This window comes from Elephantulus edwardii, unplaced genomic scaffold (assembly GCF_000299155.1).
Source record: "Elephantulus edwardii isolate Elephantulus edwardi_28Jun2011 unplaced genomic scaffold, EleEdw1.0 scaffold00224, whole genome shotgun sequence".
In the NCBI taxonomy this organism is placed as follows: Eukaryota; Metazoa; Chordata; class Mammalia; order Macroscelidea; family Macroscelididae; genus Elephantulus; species Elephantulus edwardii.
Window position 1 is genome coordinate 109,011 of NW_006399974.1, and position 8,423 is coordinate 117,433.

The window sequence follows — 8,423 nt, forward strand, 5'->3', positions numbered from 1 at the left end:
ACTTGTCTCAGAAGTAACAGGAATGACTGCAAACCATACACAAAAAACCAGGAAAAGATGCTGTAAAAATAAAGAGTTCAAGTACCAAAGTACAAAGCCAGAAAAACTTTTAGAGGAAGAAACACTACTGGAACTTCCTGATAAGGAACTGAAATAAATTATACTTAACTGTCTTCAGTTTCCTTAAAGAATTTCAAGGAAACTACAGGGGAAAACTCAAGGACAAAGAGACGAAACAAAAGAATAATTTTAAAAAGAAAACAACACGAAGATAAACTGGGAGGGAGGAAAGTCACAGAAAGAGGAAAATTAAATTTCTAAGATTTAAGATTAACATTTCAGATATACAATACATTGGAAGAGAAAAAGCATAATTGAATAAAAGAAAAAGTAGAATTATAGTGAAAATGAATTCCTCAATATTAATATATTAAAGAAACCATGAAGGAAAAAAAGAAAGAAAAATGTAGATATCACAAAAAATCATGTGAGACACAATCAACTTATATGTGACCAAAATTCAAGGAAAGAAAAAGATGAAAAATATTACTCTTCCTGATCCCCAAACCTTCTATATATCCACAGTAATCAAAACACCCTGATACTGCTATAATAACAGATACATAGGTCAATGGAATAGAATTGAGAATCCAGAAGTAATTCCATCATTGTTTGACAAAGAGATTAAATGGAGAAAAGGTAATTTCTGTAATAAATGGTTTGGCAAAACTAAATGTCTCTTTGAACTAAAATTAAACAAGACACCATGTAAAAAAAAACTAACTCATGAGAGATCAAAGACTTAAGTGTAAAAACTGTAAGTATAAAGATCACTACATCAAAAAAATAGCAAATTTAGCAGTCCTAATTTAAAATATAGATTATCAAAGATACTCAAAAAAGCAAAAGGATAAGAAGATAAGCTAATTGAAATCTCCTAAAAATTAAATACCTAAGCTCATTAAAAGACTTTTTCAATAAAAGTATTAAAATAATCTAAATATTGGAGAAAAAAATTGACAATGGCATAACCAATAAGGGTGTTGATTATGGATCCAAGTAAGATGAAATTGTTGGCAATTTCAATCTTTTCTCCATCTGTTATTATGCTGCCTATTGGGCCATTGTTGAGGATTTTTGTTTTCTGAAACATATCTATATTGAATGTTATAGTCTAGATCTTATGCAGCAAGTGCTTCAAGTACTCACTTTCAGCAAGCAAGGTTATATCATCTGCATAGCAGAGGTTGTCGATAAATCTTTCTCAGATCATTATGCCACATTATTCTACATAAAGTCCACCTTCTCAAATAATTTGTTCAGCGTAAAGATGGAATACATATAAAGGATACAGTTTCCGATAAAAAGTTTTCTTAATTTTAAACCATTCAGTCTTCTCTTGCAATGTTCAGATAATGTCTTAATTGAGTATATAGGCTTTGTATGAGCATAATTAAGTGTTCTGGGATTCCCATTATTCTCAATATTTACCGCAACTTGTTGTGATGCACTTAATAAAATATCCTTGCATAGTCAATAAAACATAAAAGCACATTCTTTGGTGTTCTTTGCTTTTAGCTAGTTTCTATCAATGATAAATTTAAAAATGCTATGGATAAAATCTTAAATGACCCAAGAAGCATCAAAAGAAGATAGGGGGAATACACAGAATTATTGTAACAAAGAATTGTCCCATACTTAAATATTTTAGGAATACCACATGATTAAAAGCCAATGATAATGAAGAAAGAAGGTCAAGCAGCGGCACTAAAGGCATTGGTAAGAAATAGGGCCCCAGGAATTGATAGGATAGCAACTGCCATGTTTAAAATAATAGTATGTGCTCATAAGTCTGTGCTAGAAAATTTGGAAGACAGCTGACTGTCTGACTTGGCTGACTGACTGGAAGACATCACTATTTTTTCCCATTCCCAAGAAAGGTGATCAACAGAATGTTGAAATAATTTTTAAAATATTATTAATATAACATGCAATAAAAATATTACTCAAGATCATTTAGAAAATAAAATGGCTAGAACAGCACATAGACAGAAAACTGCCAGAAGTTCAAACTGGATTTAGAAGAGGCCATGACAGCAGGGACATTATTGCTGATGTCAGATGCATTCTGGTTGAAAGCAAAGAATACCAGAAGAATTTTTATTTATGCTTTATTGCTTATGCAAAGGCATTTGACTGTGTGGATTATAACACATTATGGCTTATACTGAGCTAAGTGGGAATCCCAGAACACATAAGTGTGCTCACTTGAAACCTATAACTGGACAAAGAACATGTAACACAAACAGAACAAGGAAATACTATATGGTTTAAAACTATGAAAGGTTGAGTATCAAGGTTACATCCTTTCTCTTTACCTATTAAATCTGTATGCTAAAAAGATTATTCAAGAAGCTGAGCTCTATGTGGAGGAATGTGACATCAGGATTGGAGATAGAATCATCAACAACCTATGCTATGTAGAGGACACAACCTTGCTTGATCAAAGGAAAGAATACTTGAAGCACTAGTTTGTAGATGATCAAAGACTAAACCCTTCTACATTAATTGCATCTCAATATCAAGAAAACAAAAATCTCACCAATGGACTGCTAGGCAGAAATATAATAGATGGAGAAAAGATTTAAACTATTTCATCTTACTTGGATCTACAATAAATACACATGGCACCAGTAGTCAGGAGATCAGTAGATGTATTGCACTGAGTAAGTCTGAGGTCAGGGACCTCTCCAAATTACTGAGGAACAATGATGTCAGTTTGAGGACTAAAGTATGCCTGATTCAGGCCATGGTCTTTTAAATTGCTTGCTTTGCATCTGAGAGTTGGAAAATGAATAAGGATTACAGGGGGGAAAATTATGCCTTTGAAATTGTGATGTTGAAAAAAAGTATTGAATATCCTATAGACTACCATAAGAACAAACAAGTATGTCTTGGAGAAGGTGTAGCCAGAGTTCCCCTTCGAGGCAGAGCTGATAAAGTTTCCGGCATATTAAAGCTAGGAAAAGATATTCCTTGGAGAGGGACATCGTGCTTGGTAAGGTGGAAGGACAGTGAAAGAGAGGAAGACCCTCAACCAGATGGATTGACAGAGTGAGTGCAGCAATGGACTCAAGTATTTCAGAGATTGTGTGCATGGCATAGGATAGTGCAAGGTTTGAATCTGTTATTCCTAGTATGAGTAAGACATACTCAGCTCAGTGTCACCTCAATGTCAATGACAACAACATCTGACATCAGCAAAAATAACTAGGAACACAGCCTCTTCTGTACATAGCTTGAACTTCTGGCAGTTCTCTGTAAATGTATTGTTCTAGTCATTTCTGGATAATCTTTAGCAAGATTTTGCTTACATGTGATTTTAATAATATTGTTCAATAATTTCCACATTTTGTTGGATCATCTTTCTTGGGAATGGGTTCAAATATGTATCTTTTCCAGTTTGTCAGCCAGGTAGCTGGCCTGGTGTAAACTGGTAAGCACCTCCAGGGCTGCATCTGTTAGTTGAAACATGTCAATTGTTATCCTATTGATTCCTGAGGCCTTATTTTTTCCAATGCCTTCAGGATTACTTGAACTTCTTCCCTAATGAGCTTTCGTTCTTGATCATATGATATTTCCTAAAATATTTCTATGTTGACCAATTCTTTTTGGTGAAGTGACTCTGTATTCCTTCCATCTTTTTTTAATGCTGCCAGAATTATTAAAGATTTTTTCCCATACCATCTCTCAATATTGCAATTTGAAGTTTGAATTTGATTTTCAGTTTTTCACCTTGAGAAATATTAAGCAAATTATTTCCATTTTATTCGCTCAATCTTTGCACATTCTGTTATAATATTTTGCTGTATCTTCTTGAGCTGTCCTTTGAAATAGTCTATTCTGCTCTTTTATATTTTCATTTCATCCTTTTGTTTTATCTTCTAGATACTCTAGGAATACAAATATGATTATGTGGGATTATTCTCTCTGACTCTGGCTAAGACCAGGGGCAGCTATTAGTGAACTGAGACAAACTGGAATAGGCTACATTGAATCAGACAATCATATGAGATATTATGTTTGGATTAAAATATTTACAAAGAATGGCTGTAGCATTCATAGTAAAAATGACAATTTGAAGATCTATCCTGAAATACAAAGCTGTAAGTCGTAGGATTCTATCCATACACATAGAAGAAAGACCTATTAACACAATTGTTGTCATATACTGTTGAGTCAGAGCTGATCCTCCAGCAGGTTTTCAGGGCACTTAATCACATGGGAAGAGATGGCTCATCTTCCTTACACAAAGTCATTGAGGTTTTAAAATGCATATATTTGCGTTGGCAGAGCAATTCCTTACCACTAAGTCACTAGTTATTGATGTTCAGTGCCATTGAGTCAACTATGAATCATAGTGACTCTATATACAATAGCTCTGAATCCTACTCTATTCTGAGACAATCTCACTGACTCTGACACACCTATCTTTATTACCCCAGTTAATGTGTAAATCCATCTTATTCAGGGTCTTCCTTTCCTGTACTGTCCCTTGGCCTTCTAAGCATGATATTCTTCTCCAAAGACTGGTTTCTCCAACTATATGCCCAAGTATGGGAGATGGAGTCTCAAAATCCTTGTCTCCAAGGAGCAGTTTGGTTTTACCCTCTCCAGGACACATCTGTTTAGTTCTCTTGGCAGTCCATGAGCCTCCTATTAATACAACTATTATTCAACTACACGCACCAATAACTAAAGCCAAAGATGAGGAAACTAAGAAATTCTACCTATATTCAAAGTAAAAAGTGGCCAAATATACAACCAACATACATTAGTAATAATTGGTGAATGGAATTTAGAAGTTGGAAACAAATAAGAACTGGTAGTCAGAAATTATACACTTGATAACAGAAATTAGGCTGGAGATCAAAGTATTAAATTTTGTACAAACAATTATTTATTAATCACAAATATTTTTAGAAAAATACAAACAGTAATATACAAATGACCTCACCAGATAGACTGCACAAGAATTGGTTAGATACATCTATGGAAAGAATCATTGAAGAAACTCAATAACAGCAGTCAAAACCAGGTAAGGTGCTGCCTGTGAAACAGACCAGCAATTAATTATATTCAAGCTCAAACTGAAGCTGAAGAAAATGAAAATAAGTCTACAACAACCAAAATGTGATCTTTAGGATATCCCGTACTATCATCATACTTTTCCTTGCTACTCTTATACCTAACAATTGCTAAGCAAATATATTTGCCATGGAATATAAATAGGGCTATATCTGTGGCAGGGAACTCTGGTGGCCTAGTGATAGGAGGTTGTACTGCTAACCTGAATCTATGTGGTTCAAATCCATCAGCTGCTCCATGGAATATAGTTGGGCAGTCTCCTCCTATGCAATTTACTACCTCTGAAAATGGGCTGGTACATAACAATAACAACATATGTATGTCACTATGGGTGTGTAACTTTATAAATTTGAGCTTGTACTCCACTAGTGATTCTGGACCTTTGCTATTATCACAGCTGTGGTGTCAGTGATAGTATAGAGCCTTACAGGACACAGAACAAGATGGAAGAAAACGTAATCCATAATTAACATGGGATAATGCTTTTTTTTTTTTTTAAATTTTTTTTTTTTTCTTTTTTAGGGATAATGCTTTTATACAGGCCTAGAAAGGTTGGTCTGCAACATGTTTTCTAAAGTTACAACTACCTCCTCTATCTTTTTCTCCAATGCTACTATGGTATTCTCTCTTCACTCCTGACAACAGAAAGATAGAACTCAAGCATATCTTTGAGTTTGTCTAATAATCTTAAAGGCTACATATGCCTGTAGTATAAAGCTCATGACGGTATTCAATTGAACTTTTAACTTCACCTCTCAGGATTCCTCAGTAAGTGAGCCCTGACTAATCACTAGCATTTACTTCCTCCAATATCATATTTAAGAAGCTCTGGGGGAATAGTCTATAGGAAATTGTGCTGCTGACTCATAAGCCCCACCTCTCTAATGATGTGAGCTCACGAGCAGTTCTGTAAGAGAGAAATAGGGATAATCCCCTCCTTCGCAATTTACAGCCTTGAAAATCTAATAGAGGGTCAACTACAAGTCAGTTTCAACTCAAGAGGAATAAGAGGGGTTTTAATATTATTAGCTCTCCTTGCTAGAAGGCAGGAGCGTGGTGGTGGGAGTGCAGGAATCATGGCAGGCTTTTGGAGCCGACTGCTTTTCCGGGAATGTGTTTGATGTGCAGGTTTGCTCTGTCCCTGGAGTGAGGCTAGCCAGCCTGGGCCTAGGGTTTGAACCACGAGGCGGCCTTAAGCCCAAAGGGTTCAAATTGTCTTCCTGTCAAACATTCTTCTATGTGGTATAGCACTGGTCTGTACGTTGCTGTAGAGGTAACTCGTGGTTGCTGTGATGCTGAAGCCTGTGACAGTGATGTGCCAATCGTGGTAATGGGCACCCATGGTGGACAGTGTTGGCTGGAGCTTCCCGACTAAATCAAGCCTGGAAGCAGGAGCGGCATCCACTTCCAAAATGGCTTGCCTCCGGAAACTCTATGTACGAACAGTGCTCAGGCTGTTCATTCATAGAGTCGCTATGAGTCGTCTACAACTCGATGGCATTAAACAACAACAACAAATTATATTTTCAAGTTCTTTAAACTCAAAACAATCTCCAATAAAACTCCAACAGCCTTTTTAGAAGTAGTGGAAGAGCCAATTCTTAAATTTATATGAAAAGGTAATGGACTCTGAGTAGTTGTAGCATTTGTAAAGAAGAGTAAAGTATTACCAATATCATGAAATAAAATATGTATAAATTCCTGAAATGTATATAAACAGATTTTCTCAGGAAATTTTCATCCGAGCTATAATAAAATGAAGTAGGAAAGGAGTAAAATACAAGAACTCACATGCCCTGATCTGAAAACATTCTATAAAGCTACAATTATTAAAAGAACCTGAAACTGGTAAAATAATAAACATTAGAGTAATGGAATTTAAAGTACAGAAATAAATCCATAGATCTGTGGTCTACTTATTTTCAACAAGGATGCTGATTGTATTTGGTGGAAAAGGAAGAATCTCTTCAACAAAGGGAGTTGGGAAAATTGAATTTTCACATGCAGGATAATGAATCAAGATTTAAATCTCACACCATTTTAAAAAATCAATTAAAAATTAAAGAATACACATACAAAAAGTAAAACCATAAAATACTTGGAAATATAGATGCAAGATAGTGAGATCTATTATATAATGATTATTAGATATAAAAAGTGTTTGAACAGCAAAAGACAAGATAAATAAATGAGGCCTCATAAAAATGTACTAAAATATTTATATTCATCAAAGAGCTTTATCCAAAAGTGAAAAAAATATCCTACAGATTTGGGAAAATATAAAGACTTAACACAAAAAAATGCACCATAAAAGTAAAAATACATGAAACTTCTAAAATGTAACAAAAAACCCCAAATAACTCAGTCAAAAATTAGGCAAAACACTTAATAGTTTATTAGATCAGACACTAAAATTACTAATAATCATATGAAAATATTTCCAACACCATTATTATGTGCCATTGAGTTAGGATAGACTCATAGCTGACACTCCAGCAGATTTTTAGAGGTTATAAATCACATGGGAGGAGATAGCCCAGGTTCCTCCCATGAGGCAGCTGGTGGACTTGAACTTTGGGTTGTCTTTGGATTAGCAGTGCAACTCTTTACCACAAGGCCACCATTCCAAACTAGCAAAACTATTAGACACATTGACATTGAGATGCAAATCAAAATAACTATGAGATACCACCTAACCTCCATTGTTGTTAGATGCCATCAAGTCAATTACGACTAAGAGTGACTGTATGAGCCACAGATCTGAACACTGTCCTATCCTGTGGCATCCTCACAACCTCTGAGAAACTTGAGTCGTCCATTGCTGTAGTCACTGTGTCAATCCATCTTGTTGAGACTCTTCCTCTCTTTCACTGACCCTCCACCTTTCCAAGCATGATGCCACTTTGAAAGGAATAGACTTTCCTAATATGCCCAAATTATATGAGAACAATGTTTGCCATAACCATTCTTGACTCCAAGAAGCACAATGATTGTAATTTATTCAAGGCATATATACATATATATTATTTGCTCTTTTGGCAGTCCATGGGATATTTGGTACTTTTCTCCAATAACACAACTCAAAGACATCAATTCCTCTTCAATTATCCTTATTCATTGTCTAGCTTTCAGATGGATAGCAAGTAACTGAAAAGACTGTGGCTTGAATCATGTGCACCTTGGTCTTTAAATTGACATCATTGCTCTCCAGTACTTTAGAGAGCCTCCTGACAGCAGACTTTTACAATGCAATATGTGCCTATTGTTGTTGTTAT